Here is an 18,392-nt window from a genome sequence, read left to right as displayed (position 1 = left end):
TTTGCAGCTGCTCTTGAATGATGCCTGCCTGTTTGACGGCAATTTACTGTCTACTGGCATTTCTACAGATTTGTTCAGGTACGAGTTACTTATTACCAAAACATCTTTTCCTGTGTCTCGGGGCTGAGAAATGTCCAACTAATGTGCTGCATGTTTATGTGTAGAAAGAGTAATTTCTATAGCGGTAGTGGAACAGAGAGAAGTGAGAGGGGGGTGATACATTTTAAAGTTGTGATCACTTGCCGTAGCACCCTGTGGGTATCTCGGTCACATTTTCCTCTGTATAGCCAGTAGGATCAGTACGTGCCCCCCTGACCCAGGCTACTCGCTGCCTGGTTGCTGATGAGAGTGACTCATCTATCTGTAATTGCTTCAGATCAGTGAAGTACAGCCTTTATCAGCAACGCTTATCACACCAGTGGAAATTAATTGCCACCAGTGTCTGAAAGGGTAAAAAAAAGGGAGTCAGGTTTATGTTAGAGCATGGTGTTTTATGCATGTGATAAAATCAATTGCATCAGTAGGTGTATACATCACATGAGCTGCAGGTTAATGAGGAACAGAGAGACTTCACTTGGATTTTGCACCAGTCAGAGCAGTGAAGATGTGTTATTTTCATTGGATGAAAATAAGACTGCTTACACTGACAATGCTGCCATTCTGAAAATTGGGTTAATTACTAGACGAGTCTCATTGTAAGGGTTGAAAAATGAAAGTTACATTTTTGGATGTGCCAGCTCCAAATTACAAACCAGTATTTTCATTTAGTTTATTTATTTATTTTTAAGGACGAAACACATTTTGCAATAAATCTGTAAATGTTCCAGTGTTAACCAGCAGGCTCATTTTCAACTGTAGTCCTTGGGTTAGATGTTCTGAAACCTAGAAATGATGGTTTAAAATTACAGATAAAAAAACAAGAAACCCTAGAGACAGTAATAGCAACAAAAGCATTGTCAAAACAGGCCGTGCATGTTTAGATGTGACAAAAAAACTGGGACTTGTATGTTGGAAAATTTGCCTTTGTCAAATAGCATGCTTATTGAGTGAAATCTGAGACAGAGAAGAGCTTTGTGTTATACACATTGTGTAGTAGGTGCTATGTTTCTTTTGGAGGGTCACGGTTCACTCCAGGAAAAGTAACTTAAGCACAACATAGATGTAACACTAATAGCGCAGATGGAGGTTGGGGTGCACATCGAGCGCTGACAACATACTTACTTTTCACTAGGCTTAAATATGCTTGCACATATTTGTCATTAGCATTTTGTCACAGCTGATATTAGCCACTTTGTTCCAGTCAAGCACCATACTTTTCAGGCGTAGCCACTGAAGGAGCCCCAGGAGAAATCTTCCACCCACCACGACTTAAAATGCATACAAAGCAGTATGATTTAAAATACAGTGACACCAAGTACAGTCACATAGAGTAATAGTTTGGAAAGGCTGGGTAGCTTTGGCCCAGATAAGACTAGATAACAGCATTTTTCTATATGCACCTGGTGTTGGGAACAAGCTGGTTAAGCCTAGATGGTGTTTAGCGTTTTGAATGGCTCCACCAATAAGGGAGGAGTTTATTCATCGCCCACAAAAAATACATTAATTTCAACACAAGGTAGCAAGCTAACAGTGCACCAGATAGAGCATAATGACAAAATCCCCCCACCATTAAAAAAAAACAAAAAAAACCCCAATATTTTTACTACTACTATATGGATTTTAGACTAAAGTATTGTCTAATTAAATATATATATATATTTTTATATTTACCAGTAATCTAAGAAAAGCACATATTCTTAGAACTCCAGGCTAAGGTGCACAAGAAAACCCAAATGTTTTTAAAAATTTCAAGAGTCCCTCAAAATTCCCTACTGGCGCCAGTGTTGTTCACTGTGTAAGAAAAAGACAGCTGTCAGTAACATTAGCAGTGGCCACAGACTGAAAAAGAACAATATGCTTTTAGTACTAGAGCTTCCATACATGTCTGACACTGAGTGATGGCTTTATTTGGTAGTGGAACTGTGTTTGACAGTATAGAGAACCATGTTATGACAAGGCTTATTTATATTAACGCTTTACAAACCTTAGATAATGCACCAAATGTTCTTTCTAGCTTCTTTGACCAGAGCAGAAGTGGTACAGTTAACATGTGGGCATAATACAGCCTTTTACCAGCTCTTTTCTTAAACTTCAGTGGTGACTCCAAAAAGGAAACACTGTAAGTCTTGCCTATCCACATGAAGAGCACAAAAATACATATGACACCAATTTTCCAGTTCGTTGTCTCTAAATTTCCAAACTGACAAACTTGGTAACCACGGAATTCAGGGAGTTTCAAGAGGACTCGAGGGAGGTTTGTGCCTGTGTTGGAAAATATTGTCCTGTTTTTCTGCTTTTTAAGTACGGTGTCTGGTCCTTTACCATCATGAAATATGTTGATTTGCAATTGAAGTTGCACTGTAGGCACCTGCTCATCACATTTTGTCTCAAACTGCAAGCAGCAGACTGGAAACCCAGACTTCAAAGTTCAATAAAACCTTTAAATTACTCCCAACAATTATGTTATTCACACGAAGAGCCCTGACACGAAACTAACCCTTTACTGGAAGCCCGGAGAGTAAGAGTAATCAGTGCTTGTCTTTACCATTGTAAACTAGGCACTTTTTTTCTTTTTTTGACTTTTGACAACTGCCTAATACTGCAGTTTTTAGCCAAAATACATGAGGTGGTAGAGGTGATAAGGTGCACAGTAAATGTACGTAGCAATGACCCCGTTTGAACCTATGAGTATATGTGTGTACCAAATCCTTATCCCACCATAGATTACAGGGATTTCTAGACATTAAAGCTGGGATAGCTGCCAGGTTTTACATGCTCATCCTTGAAAATGATCCCCTCTTAACAAATTACAGTCAGAATGATTACATGTTTTTTCCACTGTATTTGTGTTTGATGTATACCAACTCATCGCCTTGTACAGTAACTGTAGCATAAAAAGTTACCGTGGTCCATCATTAAAACATTGAGCTCTAAGAGCTGCTCTGTTAAGTGACTCCATCATACTCAGAGCTAAGGGGAAGCTGGAACTCCCCTTTGTCGAGTTTAAGCTCTGCATAATAAATCTGTCAACGGTAATTGGATAATACATAATAATCTAAATGATGGCCATTAAAAGCATACGCTCGTGTCGAGATGGCTTTGTCCTTTTCATCCCACAGATCTTAATTATGCATCCCCAGAGTGATGCTGCAACTTGGCTCGCCATTCTACCTGCTTTGTTCGATGCTCTGTAAACAACAGCTGAAAAAGGAACCATGGGAGACTAAAAGAAAGGCCCATCCTGTTATTTGTTATTTGTCCCGTTATTCTTTCTTATGATGGTTGTCTCACAACTGCGCTTTCAAAAAAAAAAAAAAAAAAATCTAATATCTTTATAACTGTACTAGCTAAGCTAATAACTAGGCTAATTACTTCAGCAATAAGTGAACCACGGTCCTCTGAGGCTTATTTTACCTTTATAGACCCTGTCATCCATGTATTATCAGTAGAGAAGTACAAGAGGGGCTCAGAGACCAGGAGAACACAGCCTAATTCCATCACTAGTGTGTGCAGCAACCCCATAGGGAACAGTTTAACTGAGACATCTGGCTGGCCTGCTGGAGTTAGTTGTACACAGGTCAGAGTTCACGTGTACTTACTCAGGCTGCTTTGGCGACTGACACTCATGGCTTCAAGAGGTTGACTGTTGTGACCCAAAATACTACGGGACACTTGTTACAGAATGCTGGACCTTAAGTAATGATGGCTTGATTGGGGGAAGCTGGCCTGCTGTGTCGTCCCCTTAGCTAACAAGACTCCTTACAGTCTTTGTGATGGTGACAGTGATGAGCAGAGTCTCGCTACTAATGAGGACTTCTTCGCTATGGATGATGGGGCTGATAGGACATCTTTGTGTGCCGTTGAGGCTTCCTTTGTTTGTTGGATGAAATTGTCAGGTTCCCTCTGTTCTTCCTTAGAAATAATGCATCTAATAAGCTTCACCGGAGACCAGTATGGTAGGAGAGCCTCTCCAGTGAGTTTTGTTTTTTTTTTTTTTTGCTGGAAACACACCAACATGTCGGGCAGGAATAAGAAATAGAGTTAGAGAAATGTATTCACAGTGTAGCCCCTCACGGCTTCATTCATACTGATTGAGAATCTGCTGAAACCCCTGTTTTTTAAAGAAATGTGGCATTAAGGTTTTCGGTTTTCTCACCCATCCATGGGATCCATCAAACTTGATTTGAGGTTCATGATTGTATCTGTATTACTCATGTTTTGAAAGAGTCGGATGAACAATGAACACCTTAAACCTTAAATTATACGTTCATCAACATACAGAGCATCCACCAAGTCATAACAAATGAACATTGTTTGACATTTTGGTTTTTAGATCATTATGACCTGAAAAATGTTCATAACAACTGTTGAGGCAAAATAACTGAGACTATATCTCTCTTGTCTCTCAGACCCCTGCAGACGTTGCTGGCATTGTTTGATTCTGACTGAATGTGCATAAATGCATATGTAATGGTGCTAGCGAAAGCTTGTTTTTAATGTGTTTTCGAATTGTGTGCAGAAAGCTGTGATTCATGATTGCTTCCCTTGTTTACTCACTGTTTTCCTGTGGTGCTGTGAGGCTGAGCACGGTTGCCAACCCTGGGGAAGGGAAGCTACTGAGAGCTTTAACAAGTGCCTGTGGGCCCAGAGTTCACAGGTCATCACACCTTCACACAGGCATGCACATACATTCACACCCTTCTGCACACACATACACACATAATGCCTCATTTTGAGAAGGATCAATAACTATCTGCCTCGCCTGCAATGGTAGCAGGTTGCTTGCCTGAGGGATCCTCCCACACCCCTGCTACTTTCTTTAACCTTTTTTACTCATCTCTTAAAAAGAACCACAGCATAGTTAATTTATTCAGTCAGTATTTTCAATTCTTTAGATTGACACGCTCTTATTAAAGCACTGTAAGGTCTTGTTTGGGTGCAACAGCAACTCAAGCATGACCCGAAAACAGATAATATAATAAATATAATAAACAACTTGATTTTATTAAATAAGTATAAAAGCAAAAAGTTAAACTTAAACTATCAAACATGAAATCCTGTGGTCACTTCTGTGTTAGTTACACTGATAGGAATCTGGTTTTGTCTACTGTATCAGATCATACCACAGAGAAAACAAAATTAAGGTTGCAGACTAACACCACACATAGCTAAATTATTTGTGATCTTAAGAGATCCTAAATAGTGAACCTTTAGCAGTGCTCATCTGGACAGACGAGCTTGGAAGCTCAGAAATTCCCGTGGGTTTGTGGTTTTCTCCGGGCTGTTTGTTCTACTTTGGCCTTAGTTTCCAGTTCTGAGGTCAGTGTCCAGCTATGGCTGTGTGCTGAGGTACTTTGGATAATTACTTCTGTAAATAAATCTCTCCATAGTCTTGAGATTTTATAAGTAATTGCAAAGACATCACACATTTGAATTTTGTGGTTAATATGCAAATCCATGTTTTTTCATCATCTGATAAAGAAGATAAGCTGAGGCGGGCTAATTATTTTTTCTTAGACGAACCGTGTGTCTGAAACAAACTGTTGTACCCATGCAACCCTCCAACTTGTCCATCTGTGCTAGCAATGATTGAAGTGCTGCAGTGGTTGCAGTGCTTTTAGAGCGATTATGTATTCCTCAAGGATTTGGGTTTGGGAATAATTGGGAGAATTGCTGTTTTGAAAGGACGGCTTTAAAGGTCACTGTGATGGTATGACCTCAGAGATGCTTCTCAAGGATACGTCTGTGTGAGTCATCTCCTCTCCAGTCATGCGACTAATAATCAATATTATCAATATGCTCTCTGGTAGGTCTTTTGCAGTTTGTTTTTTTCCTTCACGCTTAAACAATCACAGAAATTAGATGTATCTCACACCTATCATCAATTAGGCAGGCTGTGACTATTAAACTCAAGATTAGCTAATAAAAGATTGGTATTGTGAGAGAACACATCAGTGGTGCACATTATCCCTCTGCTTTTTCCTCAGTCCTTCTCATCTTTCTCCTTCATTCATCTCCCATCTCTGCCCATCATTACTGACAGGGTTCAGAGCCCCCCATGTGAAGATTGCAGCATAAAGAACTGTTTTCCCACCAGAGCATCTCTCACTGAAAAGCCCAAAACATGCATAAATTGCTTTAATTAGCGGATCTATTATTAGCTAGCATTTGAAATGTTGTAGGATGGAATTCACTGATAAGCAGCAGGAATGACTGAAGCTGATGGTTTCGATAGCTTTGAATTATACAGCTGCAATGCCTTTATCTGAACCTGTAATAAGGCAGTATGGCACTATGGCAGCATTAGATAATTACCAGATAATATAATAATTACCTCAACTACTGAATAATTAGCGCAGTGGTAGCTAAACACTTCATGTTGTATTATTGTTTTCTAATGTATGTGGCATGTTGTTGCCATTCTTGTTATAATTCGAAAGTCTCTTTGCAATAAAAAAAAAGTTTGAATCGAGTTTGAAAAAAGACTGACATTTAAATGAAAACCGTATATTTGACATACTGTATTACAAATTGACCTAAGACCGTATGGACAATGCATATTAAAAATATCTAGAGCATAGATGCGGTCTGAAAAAGAGTTAGTGTCCCTTCGTGGTGATGAATATGATTATTCTCAAACGTCCTGGAAGAAGAGTTAAGAGGAGGCTCTCATTCTAATATTAAAATTGATTCTGACAGCCTTGATCTGAACACATCTAAACCAAACCTTCACTTGGCTTTTGACATCACAGTAAGCCTTTAGTGAAAGATAAAAAGAGCAGGTGGATCAGCGGGCCAATGTGATTGTGATGCCCACAGGACTGACCTTTTCTTATTACAGGGAGCGGACCTATCTCACTTTACCTTCATTAACCAGAAGCTCATGTTGAAATTCAAACGCTCAAGGCATCTCAAGAATTTTGACATACAGTCTCATTAGCCAGAGGGTGATATTTGTACTATACAGGAATCCCACTGATTTAAAGGGAGATTGTTCACCAAGACAGAGACCTGCAGTCTGGTTGTATCAGTTTGGTTTAATTCTTAGCATCTAAAGCTAATTTCTCTCATTCACCATGATAAATGTAGGAAACATTTCAGTCCCCTAAAAGGGATTTTTATGTTTAGCTTGTTTGATACAAGGACTGACAGCATTTGACAATTAATATAATATATTGTAACAGCTAAACATACAGTGTTTAACATGATTATTATATGCTGTTAAGTATGCCATTGTAGTAATGGCCATCAATGCAATATCCGAACCTAGTTTGTATAAATTTTGAGTCTGTCACAGTTTTTATTACTTTTTATTACTTTACCCTCATGCCACTTTTGATGTTGCACTGACCAGTTCATAAGAAAGAATGAATCTTTTTATTTTTGTCACACTATGATCAAGAATGTTCTAATTTTCCATCTACAGATTCAACTCCAGAGTTCATATAATTAAATCAATTCCAAAAAAAAAATGAAAAAGAAAGCATCTTGGCTCTGGCCTTCTTTTGGAAGCCTGTGTAAATGGAGGTTGCACAGTGGCATGATAGAAAATGAAATCTTGTCATATTTTAAAAAAATTGCCCCAGGTTAATAAGGGAGTAAGAATTGTGGACCTGTTAGGGAGAAGGAAGTACTGTGATATCTGCAGTCTTTGGTGGCTGTGTTTTGAATTACAGTAATTAATCAGAATCTATATGTATGAACACAGATAAAAAGAAACTTCAGACCGTCATTCATCTCACAAACATTTTGTGCTCATTGCCTATGATTTTCCTTTGGAATAAGAACTAAGGGAGCAGACTTAAGCTTTACTTCCAATCAACCAAAGTACCTGCACTGTTTCCTCACTTCAAACAGCAGCTTTATTGTGACATGCAAGATTGCTATCAGGTGTTGACTGTAGCCAGATTTTTAAAGCTGGTTTATTACAATCAGTGTTGGTTGCTTGTAGCCCTTGAATAGAACCTCTCTTCAACCAGCAGATAATCACAACTTTTGCCAAGATTTTCAAATTGAATGCAATATGTTGTATTCTTAACATATTTATTATAGCACACAAAATAACGATTTGCCTCAGAAACACCACTTAAAGCATTTTTTTCCTTAATAATCATGAAAGGCACAGAAAGACTTTTGGATCCATACCATCAAACTCATTCCAAACTACGTAGCAAATTAAGCTGGAAAGGTTTAACGGTATACTCTATGTCAACAACCAACAGAGCCCTGCCCCAGTGTGTGATCAACAGCAGCACTGCAAATGGAGCCAAACAAAAAGCTGTTCATACAGATAAATTCTCAAATGGCTGCCAGATGAGCGGCTTTAATCACTTTCTGAAAAGCTTATCGAAGGGTAAACTATTATCTATCCCTAGAAAAAAGGATTGAAGTCTCTTCATAAAGGCCTCCGTCCTTCATAGCAAAAAGGAAAAGCAATCTGTCAGGAACACAGCTAGAATGATATTTGCCCAGTGGAAGTGATTGACACAAGCAGGTTTCTAGTGAAAAAAGAGGTCAGGATATTATGGAGTTCCAGAAGCTGGTTCTCATCCATGTTGAACTCTGACTCCTTGGCTGCTCCGTTCCCAATGCTTCATTGCAACTTGTGGTATTACTGCTCCCTTCAGGTAGTGTTAGTGTCTGAAAAACAGACACACACTGTATAAGAATGGGGTTTCCTCTTAAACGATACATTTATGAATTAAGCTCTTGACTTTATGTATGTATTTTGTGATTCATGTGACTTAAATATTACCGTCAACATTTCAACATAAATCTTTGCAATAGGTAAAGTCATGAGCAACCCTCCCATTTGTTATTTCTGTAGCCACTGTGTGCTGTCACATAATTAGCAAACTGCATCAGAATTTCTTTAAAAAAAAGTTTTATACTTAGGCTTTGTAGGCACAAGTAAATGTCTTATCAAATGTACATTTTTCATAACAAATGCAATACATAACATTGTGGCATCAGCAGCAGCAGCAGCAGCAACGGCAGCAGCAACAGCTGTGTTTTGATAAGATTTGCATTTGGTTCCTTGGCTTGACTGCTGCCAATGTGTCAGACACCCGTTGCTGTTTTTAAAACAGTCAAACTGCTGCCTCAAGATCTGAAACCATTTTGAGAAACAACAGAACACATGTGAGCGTTCCTTTTTCATTCACAATGTTAGGTCGGAGTGTTAATTTGTGAAGATTCAAGTAACATGACACACTTTCATAAATCGATTTCTGGTTAATACATCTTGCAAATTACTTGTTAATGATAGAGTCTGATAAGCTTAATTGCAAGGACACTAAAAGAAGAAGAAATCAGTCAAACTAACTTTGATGTGGACAGAGGCATTTGTAAATAGTTTTTATCCTGCATAAAGTCTTTGTGCATTGATGTTACCAATAAGCACACATAAGTCAAACAGGTGGCAGGCAGCTCAGATAGCTGGACGTCAGTATTGTGAAAGGGACTCCGATTTGGTTCAGTATTTATAGTATTTTACAAAATATACGTAATGACTTTTTTACCAAGAGTTAAATGAGAAGAGTAATACCATTCACAACATGTCAGTTAGTGAGCTTTAGAGGTGCTGGTAAGTGAATTTTTGTTACCTTTGGACAGAACTGTTTCCCCTTGGTTCCAGTCATTATGCTAAGCAAAGCCACTTACGTCTGGGCTCTAGCTTTGTACTTAAGAGACACACATGAAAATGGTATTGATCTTCACCATTTCCCAAAAAATGGTGAACTATTCCTTTAAAGTCAGATGTAAATGTAATCCAACTAGATGGGTATTGATACCATCAAGTGGGTATTTTCCTTCTCTCCCACAGTGGACCTTTTTTTATTGCAGAGCTAAATGAAACCCATTCCTCTTTTAACACGCGGGTTATTAGCAGTGGCAGCAAAATCGGAGTGAATCTACACAGCACTGACCTTTAATCCCCTGTGGCTCAATGTACCCTTTTATTAATGTCCTCTCGAACTATTAAGCTAATGCCATGATTGCTTTTAGTGTCAGTGCAGTCCAGAAACATCCAGAACTGTAGCCACTTATTCCGCCTCTTCATTACAGAGATAGTAATCGAGAGTTAGGAGATTGGTTGAGAGTCAAATCTGGCTTGTGTTTGAGTTTTTGTTTATATTATGATATTATCTAACGGGCATGTCCAGTGCATGTTTCCGTATCTTGCGTGCACACATGTATGAAACTAGAGTTCAGTCCCATGAGAGGGCTTCGGTTTTGTAGATAGGTTCGGTGCTCAGGGCAAACTCTCTCTCCCTTCACAGTATGACAGTCAGTTCACATCTGGGCTGTCACTACCAGAGGCGCAATTAAGACAGAAAAGAAATTTAGGTCATGCAGACATGCCCTTGTGACATGCAATGACACAGCATGATGCTAATGTAATATTAATGTATCAAATCGGTTAGTTTAGCAAAAATGTTTTACATGTCAGTTTTATAACTTACAAGCCTCAGAGGAGATGAAGAAAACATGATAAACTACAGATGGTCAAACATACATTATACAGACTGTTTAACTGATTATACTAATGACTGTGGAGTTCACAGTGACTTGTAACAGCTTGCCGTACACTAAAACAGTAAATCACATATCAAACTAGTATACAAGATTAACCCAGGGTGGATTTTTTTTTCCTTTAACAACAAACAACCTCTTTGCCATTTCACTGTCTGCTCTATTCATGGGAAGTTTGACTTTCAAGCTCTGCCTGAGTGATAATCAATGGCCTATACAACCACTTTACTTTCCACTGAACATTTAATGGAGTGAGGATAAGCCTCTCAGATGGGCTGCTGGCCTTTCCAGGCAGTTGTGCTCCAAAGGTGTGTTTCATCACAAATGCAGGAGGTAAGCCCCTGACTGTCAGCAACCTCAGTTTACCTGTTCACTATGTCAGATCAATATACAGGATTTAGTCAGTATATAAAAAGCAAAACATGTGGAGTTTGCTGACAATATTTGACATAATCTGGCATTGCCGGCATTAGCATAGCTGGGAATATGCCATGTATACTAAGCTATTATAAGAATATTAGACGAGAGGTGCAATATGTTTAGCCCTCAATTATACAGTTCGTGTTTTGGGTTTTAAAAACAAAACCATGGCTTGTGTGTATTAGAGTCAGCCTGATGGATTTATTCTCCAGTTTAAGTGTCCTGGTGACCTAGTTGGCTCTCACCAGCAATGTTCTGGTTTGAGTGTGCCCTGGGGACTTTGTTGCTTGTTACCTTCCCAGTGAGCATTTAACAGATGGCAACCCAAAGTAGATTTTTTTTTCATAGTATTGTGCTATGACACTGTTTAACAGATAACAACAACAAAACAAAAATCTCAATCAGTATTTGCACAACTCTCGCTGAAATTTAATTAAAAAAATTAATCAATGATTTCATTGACAGTTAAATAACTGTCAACAATTTTAATTATAAAACTAGCTGACAGATTAATCAATAAAGAAAACAGTTGTTAGTCTACCTTTGTATTATGAGTTCTTCAGTCTTTTTTTAAGCATATTCCTCTTGCTTACATTTCCACTCAGCTCATATCTTGCCCTGAACATCTGGGTGCTGCAGTTAGGAGGTGTTATCATTGCCCATGACCTTGACTCTGTTTTCTGGAGACTGCACCAGTACATTGCACATTGTGTTGTTATAAAGGTGGCAGAAGAAAGAACCACAGACTGAATAACTTCAATGTGATTAAGATCACCTGTACAAATGCAATTTAAGGAGATTTGTTTTAGCACAGTGTAAGAGAGAGTGTGGTTGCGGACACCTTGTCCCGGCCACACACAGGCATAGAAACACACTCACATTCCTTCCCCCACATACTTGAGTGAATGACAGTGTTCAACTGTTCCACTTAATTGTAGTTTATACTGCCTGAGAAAGAATGTCTGGCATTTATTGGTTCCCTGTGTTTTACTTTACAAATGAATGAGTGTGTGTGTGTATGTTTGGAATACGTGTCTCCAAGAGATGAGCAACACAAATGGTTTATTTTCCAATGAGTTTTTTTTTTCTTTGTTACAGGAGTAGTTTGAAATTTTGACAAGTAGGCGTATTTGCTTTCTTGCTGGGAAGATCGATATCACTCTCACATATTTGCAATAAATATGAAGCTAAAGCCAGAAGACATAAAGACTGGAAAAAGGTGGAAAAAATGGTGGTTTTATGGGGGGACTGTATGCTGCACTGTTTCTATGCCAGGCAAGCTAAGCTAAGCTAAGCTAAGCTAAGCTAAGCTAAGCTAACTGTCTCCTTGCCTGTAGCTTCACATTATCATGCAGATGTGAGTTTGAGTGATCTTGATCTCTTCTTGTCTAACTCTCAGTAAGAAAGCAAATAAGCGCATTTTCCCCAAAAAGTCGAACCATCCTTTTAATGTGGAAACATAAAAGGCTTTTCACTCAAATGTATAATTTTGAGTGACATGGTGTGTTTCAGTGCCATCATTAAAACTACTGTTCTTATCAGGACTGTACCAACAAACAATAGCACATCTAGACCTAAGGCGCCCTCTAAAAAAAAGCATTCTGCATTTTTTGAAAACATCCTCCTAAAACCCGAAGGTTTTCTAAAAAAAACTTGTCAACGTTCAATAAAACCTTTATTTCTCTGCCTCTGAAGCAGAGAGAAACATGGAATATAAACCATTTGAGGGCTTAAACCTTTTACTTTTGTTGTGAAATATTGCTTTTTCCCTAATGTTCATCAACATAAAAAAAGACAATGTGTAAAAACAAAAAGAGTTGAACTGGACTGAAAATCATCATCATACAAAATGTGCTTATGTTACATCTGGCTCTATAGGGATATACACACACGTTGCATCCAATCTTAAATGACTAGCTGATTAATATGAATATTCACAATTGACACATTTATGGATCATTGTTGAACAACAGGGAAAGATGATGGTTGTTTGTTTTCATCATTGCAAGTTCATAATAATTCAATATGGTGAAAATGAGCTGAGCATGTGGATGGCTTTTCAAATAACTGTAACTTTGAGCATGATTTCATCGTGTACGTTTGTGTAACCTTTTATTGTAGAGTCTGCACAGTTTAATATAACAGGTCCCTGGTCTCTCTTATAGCGCCCTTTGATGTAGTGCTGAGTCCACATTAGTCAGAACTTGGCCTTAGCAGAGAGGATTTATTGGATGTTTTGCTGACATTTCTGTGTGATCAGATGTGCTTAAAATACCGAAGGTGGTGCAACGATGCACAGCAAACACTTGCATAATATCACCCACTTGTCACACTAGTACTTTGCTGCTGTGAGTGAAGTGTCACAGAGTCAGGCGGCTGTCTAGTCTGGGTCTGTGAAGTGTATTTTAGGATGGAAATGCTGACAGCACTCATTTCCTATTAGGACACTGAGTTCAGTCTGCAATTTAAATTTTTACTTAGTCCACTATTTTTTTGTGAAACTGAGGCTTTCACTGTATTGGTTCCAGCATCCTATCTGACACCTGCTGGCCATTTTCATTCATAATTCATCTCTAAATACTGGCTAAATATAAAATAACTTCAATAGTTTACTGCAGTACCCTTAGGTTCTATAAAGGTCTTTTGTTTCTCTGAGCAATTTGTCGGTCTGTGTCTTTTAGCCTCTAAATCTCTCTATGTTCTCATTTTGTTCTGTTCTCTTGATATCTGCCCTGTTGATCTGGCCTTGGATAGCTGTCTGTTCAAACATGTGGTGTCATTTGACTTACAAGAGCAATACTGTAAACTATGAAGCTTGTGGAAATCTCTGTCTCGCCATTAAAAGTGTGGACTTTGATCCATGGTCTAGGCCATGGGTCTTGAAAAAGAAAACCAAATGACTTTTACAGGCTGAAACAAAAGGATTGCTGTAACAAGACATAGCTGTTCCATTTATTGCACACTCTTAAGCCTCCCACAAAATCGGCCTGCCTTTATTAGCTGTGCCTGACTGCTACTCTTCCAGAGTGGCGTTGACACTCGAGCGAAGGTAATCCTACAGTACCACAGGTGGGGATTTACCATTTCCACCGCTGTGGCTCAGGTAGGCTTCGTGTCAGAGTCACTGACTGTGTCACACAGCTGTCAGCCGCACCAAAGGGTGGTACTAAGCCTGCAGTGTTCTACATTAATAAATGTCACCCACTGCTTTTCTAGTACTGACTTGTTTAGGAAAACCACTGAGACAATTATACACATTCTATAAGAAGTGAAGGTTTTTGATTTTGAGTGTGAATCTGAGTTGAAAACTGTAACCCAAGTATCCAAGGCTCTTTAGAGTGATGCCTCAGAAATGTGTGTTAGTGTGTGGGTATGTGTGTGTCTGTCAGCTGGTCTGAAGCATTATACCCTTGTATAGGGTAATTTTTCACATTGAGCTGACAGCTAGTGTGACTTTAGTGTAGCAAGTTAATCTGATTGTGATATTTGATATTTTCTCTGTATATTTCTTTGGTTTGAATCCAAACAGTCATAGTAGCTTCCTTTCATGCACTCTAAATACATACGGTATTGTACTGTAAATGACACCGGGGTAGGTCGATCTAAGACCACCAACGTTGCAGTAAATTACTCTCATATTTGTTGCATTGTGCTTTTACAATCTCAGCGCTCATGTTGCTTTAAGACCCCTACCTTCCTCCTTTATCACCTCCTTATTTCGTCCACTTTTTCTCCTATAATTTATCCCCTCATGCTTTCTTTTCTGCATCACACATTCACAAAGCCAACTTGAAAAAAATACAAAATGCTTTCAGCCCCTTTAGTGATTTTTTTCTTTCTTTTTTTTTTAAAATAGCACGACATGACAAATCTAACAACAAACCTTAGCTACTTTCCGTAGAAGAGAGTCACCAGAGTTGCCCTGCAAAGGCGAGCTTTCCTTCTGCGGGCACACCTCTTTATCCTCTTATTCAACTGACCACATGTTAATGAACTTCTAACTTTGAGTGATTTCACAAATAAATATAGCTGAAATCACAACACAGCTGTTGTCTTTAACTTCTGTGTATGGCGATGTTGTCAGACGACATCATGGTTATAAAATCAGGATCAGAGCAGAGCAGCAGCTTGGAAAAGGATTGGAGGTGATTGCTGGTTAACATTTGGTCTTAATGGACCACATTTCAGTCACTATTTCATACTGTTGTTTCTGTTGTCTGACAACAGAAACAGAAAAAATGTACATGAGAACAGCTTTATTGGGAATTCAGCTGCAGTAAATGACTGTTATGTGAGCACAGAGAGTAGGAGAGAAGCAAACAGGTGAAGGGCTGAAACCAGCTAGGCTAGAATGCAAATACAACGTGATGACGCCATGAATATGCTATTTACGTCATCGAGCGACATTTAGCAACTTTTCGAGCAGACTTTATCTTCTTTCCTTTGAAAGTAGTTGTTCACAGTCCACAACAGTTTTCAGTTGTGTCCTCATTTTCTCACAGTGACCATACAGGGTCCAGGCATATGCTAGGGTTCAACCTAGTCTTGTTTAATTCTCTAAGGAGACATACAGTTTGGAGAAAACAGACTATGTTCACTGACTGAGCCGAAACTACAGACATGCCTGTTTCCCTTTTGTGTTTGTTGCTCCTCGTTCCCCTTCTCTTCCTAGATCTTCACAAGACAACATAGCTGCCTCAGGGATGATTGACAGAAAGAAAACATATTTGTAGGGGTACAGGTGCTACAAATGACCTTTAGTGCGTGTGTACCATGTTCTCCATTATGCATCTGTGTTCATGTTTTTGCATATTGATTGTATGCTGGCTGCTGGCCCTTTGCAGATAAAGCCTGGTCTTCTGGGGGCCCACTTGTGGCGGGCTGATATTGCCTTTCTGTAATGCCAGGAAGCTCAGGGAGCTGCATGGACCCTTAGGCATCAGCCCAACACAATTAAGAACAAGGAAAGCAGCATGTGTGCCGTAAACAGGGACAGAAGGCCACAGTGGCCACCTTGTTTATATTGTTCTGCTTATAGGTTTAAATGTCTAGACAGTGTGTAAAATTGTGCATAAATTATTTTTTACGATATTTGCCCACAGCTAAATGAGTGATTTTGTCTTTAATTTTTTTTTTTTTTTTTTTTTTGGCACCTAAATGCTTTGTTTTCATGTGGTTTAAGATTATTTTTCCTTACGAGGAACTACTTGTTCATTCAGGCATCATTTCGCAATTCGGGGGGTTGCAATACATACTCTTACTGCATGTAAGAACCTGGCTTTGGGTGTTTCAGTTCACCAAATTTCCCCCCAAAAAAACAAACCAAAAAAAAACAAAACACACACACTAAAAAACTAAAAAAACATGTTTTTTTTTTCACTTGTTTTTTATCCGTAGTTTTGGTTTCAACGGCTCGCAGCACTGAAGAATGTTGGTTGGCCAGTCAGTCCACCACTTTAGTGCATCCTAGTAATCCTAATTATGATTAATTCTCGTAGTCCTGACTTTTCATTAAGTACATCATCACTCCTATTACTTTAGTTAATGACTAAGCACATTCAGAATTACTGGCATTCCCATCAGCCTCAACTGCACTTTGTGTTATAATGAAATAAATAATAAAACACGTGCTGAGGTGGAAGCAGAAATCTTCGAGGGATGGCCAAATAAACTCTATCTGCATGACCAGTGGCTTTTTTATATAAATGTATAAAAGGTGTTTTTTATGGGGTGGGTAATTACCTTGATTCAACTTTTTTTTTTGTCAGTTCATTAGCTTGTAGCCTTTTAGCTAGGTTGACCACTTAACAGCATTAAAGGACAAGGAGAAAAAAGAAGCAAATGGAAGAATAGGAAAAAAATGAATGTAAAAGTCAGGCAGTGGGAGTGCTTATCTCAGCAGTCCACATCCATTTAGTTTGACTGCTGCTGTTCAGGTGCTTTTGGATGCAAAATATGCAAGTGTCAGCATAACTTTAGTTTTTAATGATAAGCTTGTGCACTTATTATACGCCTATTGTTCCACACTTTTTGTGTAAGGGAGGGGGGTTGCACTCTACCTCTTAAATAAAATCACATTTTCCTTAATAAGCTTTTTGAAAGTACAGTTAATGCAAATTTGTGCGAACACTCAAAAATGAACCACACTACCTAGTGGATCAAATCCTCACCCACTCCACAGTGTGTGAGGTGCTCTATCTGGGTAAACACTTGTCTGTGTGGGATTTATTGGTTGCAGCAGCAGTGCAGGAGCTCATCACTGTCGAGCACGGTAGTGATTATCTGCTTTACAGGGCCATTGGCACATTAAAGCGTGACCTGCTGAAGGCTGTGTAAGCTAGTGTTTGCAGCAGCATGAAAGAACAGAAAAGTGTTCCCACAGCTATAAAACAGGTAAATAGTGGTTGCATGACTGACATTACTGTCACATTTCCTTCATCTTCTCCGCCTCTCTTCACTCTCTTCCTACACTGTGTTAGCAGTTTTTACCACAATGGCTTGTGCATTGTAGTTTCAGATTTATATGTGATTTTAAATCTGATATAGATTCTGCAAAACAGTAACACATGTGGCTGTTTTGTGGAATCCACAACAGCATTCACACAATACTGGAAGGAGAAAAAAAGAGAGAGAATGAGTGGGGGTCTGTGTGTGTGGACGTGGTTAGTGGTGTGCTAGCATTCATGCTTGGCTGTGTTGGGGGTTTGGAAAGAGATGGAGGGAATGTAAGATGTACAGAGGCATTGGAGTTGTGTACCTGGATCTCATTAGGGAGGTTTTTCTTTGTCCTCTGCCTCACAGGAACTCATTGTTACACAGTTTCTTTGAGAAGACCAAGAGGAGAGCATGATTGACATCTCAACAGTGTATCAGGGAGGTGATTTTGTGGTTGTTAGTGTGCGTATGATTGGAGGTATTGATTTGTATTTCTGTGGCTGCTTTAACAATTTCAGAGGCTGTGGTGAAATTGGTTCAAAATGGTAAAAATGTAACATAAATAAATTCACACACAGAAACACATGCATACTCTCACACAGACATCTGGGCATGCACACAAGCACACAAGTTACTCCAGCAGAGTGGAGGAGAGAGTGATGGCTCAGACTGAAGATGGGCATCCTTTCTCTTTTGCTCAGAATATCAGAAAAGACATCTATTTGAAAAAAAAAAAACACAGTAACACCACTTGCAGCTCTATAATTAGATTTTCCACTATATTTCTGTTGTCATACATGAATTGTACTGTGAAAATACATACACATTATACAAAGAAATGTATGCTCTTCTTGCAGTGTTAGCTGTAGTAGTAGATGTTTGAGTATGTTTAAAACTATTGA

At 38.8% G+C, this 18,392-nt stretch overlaps 1 protein-coding gene across 1 annotated transcript in view; it reads left to right on the top strand.

The window, feature by feature from the left end:
* LOC121190774 (roundabout homolog 1-like) overlaps positions 1 to 18,392 on the top strand; it is an 87,162-nt gene that overhangs the window by 11,758 nt on the left and 57,012 nt on the right. The gene's annotated exons all lie outside the window — the stretch shown is intronic.

This window comes from Toxotes jaculatrix, chromosome 12, assembly GCF_017976425.1.
Source record: "Toxotes jaculatrix isolate fToxJac2 chromosome 12, fToxJac2.pri, whole genome shotgun sequence".
In the NCBI taxonomy this organism is placed as follows: Eukaryota; Metazoa; Chordata; class Actinopteri; family Toxotidae; genus Toxotes; species Toxotes jaculatrix.
The sequence above is the reverse complement of the archived record's forward strand: the minus strand, read 5'-3'. Positions and strand labels throughout refer to the sequence as shown.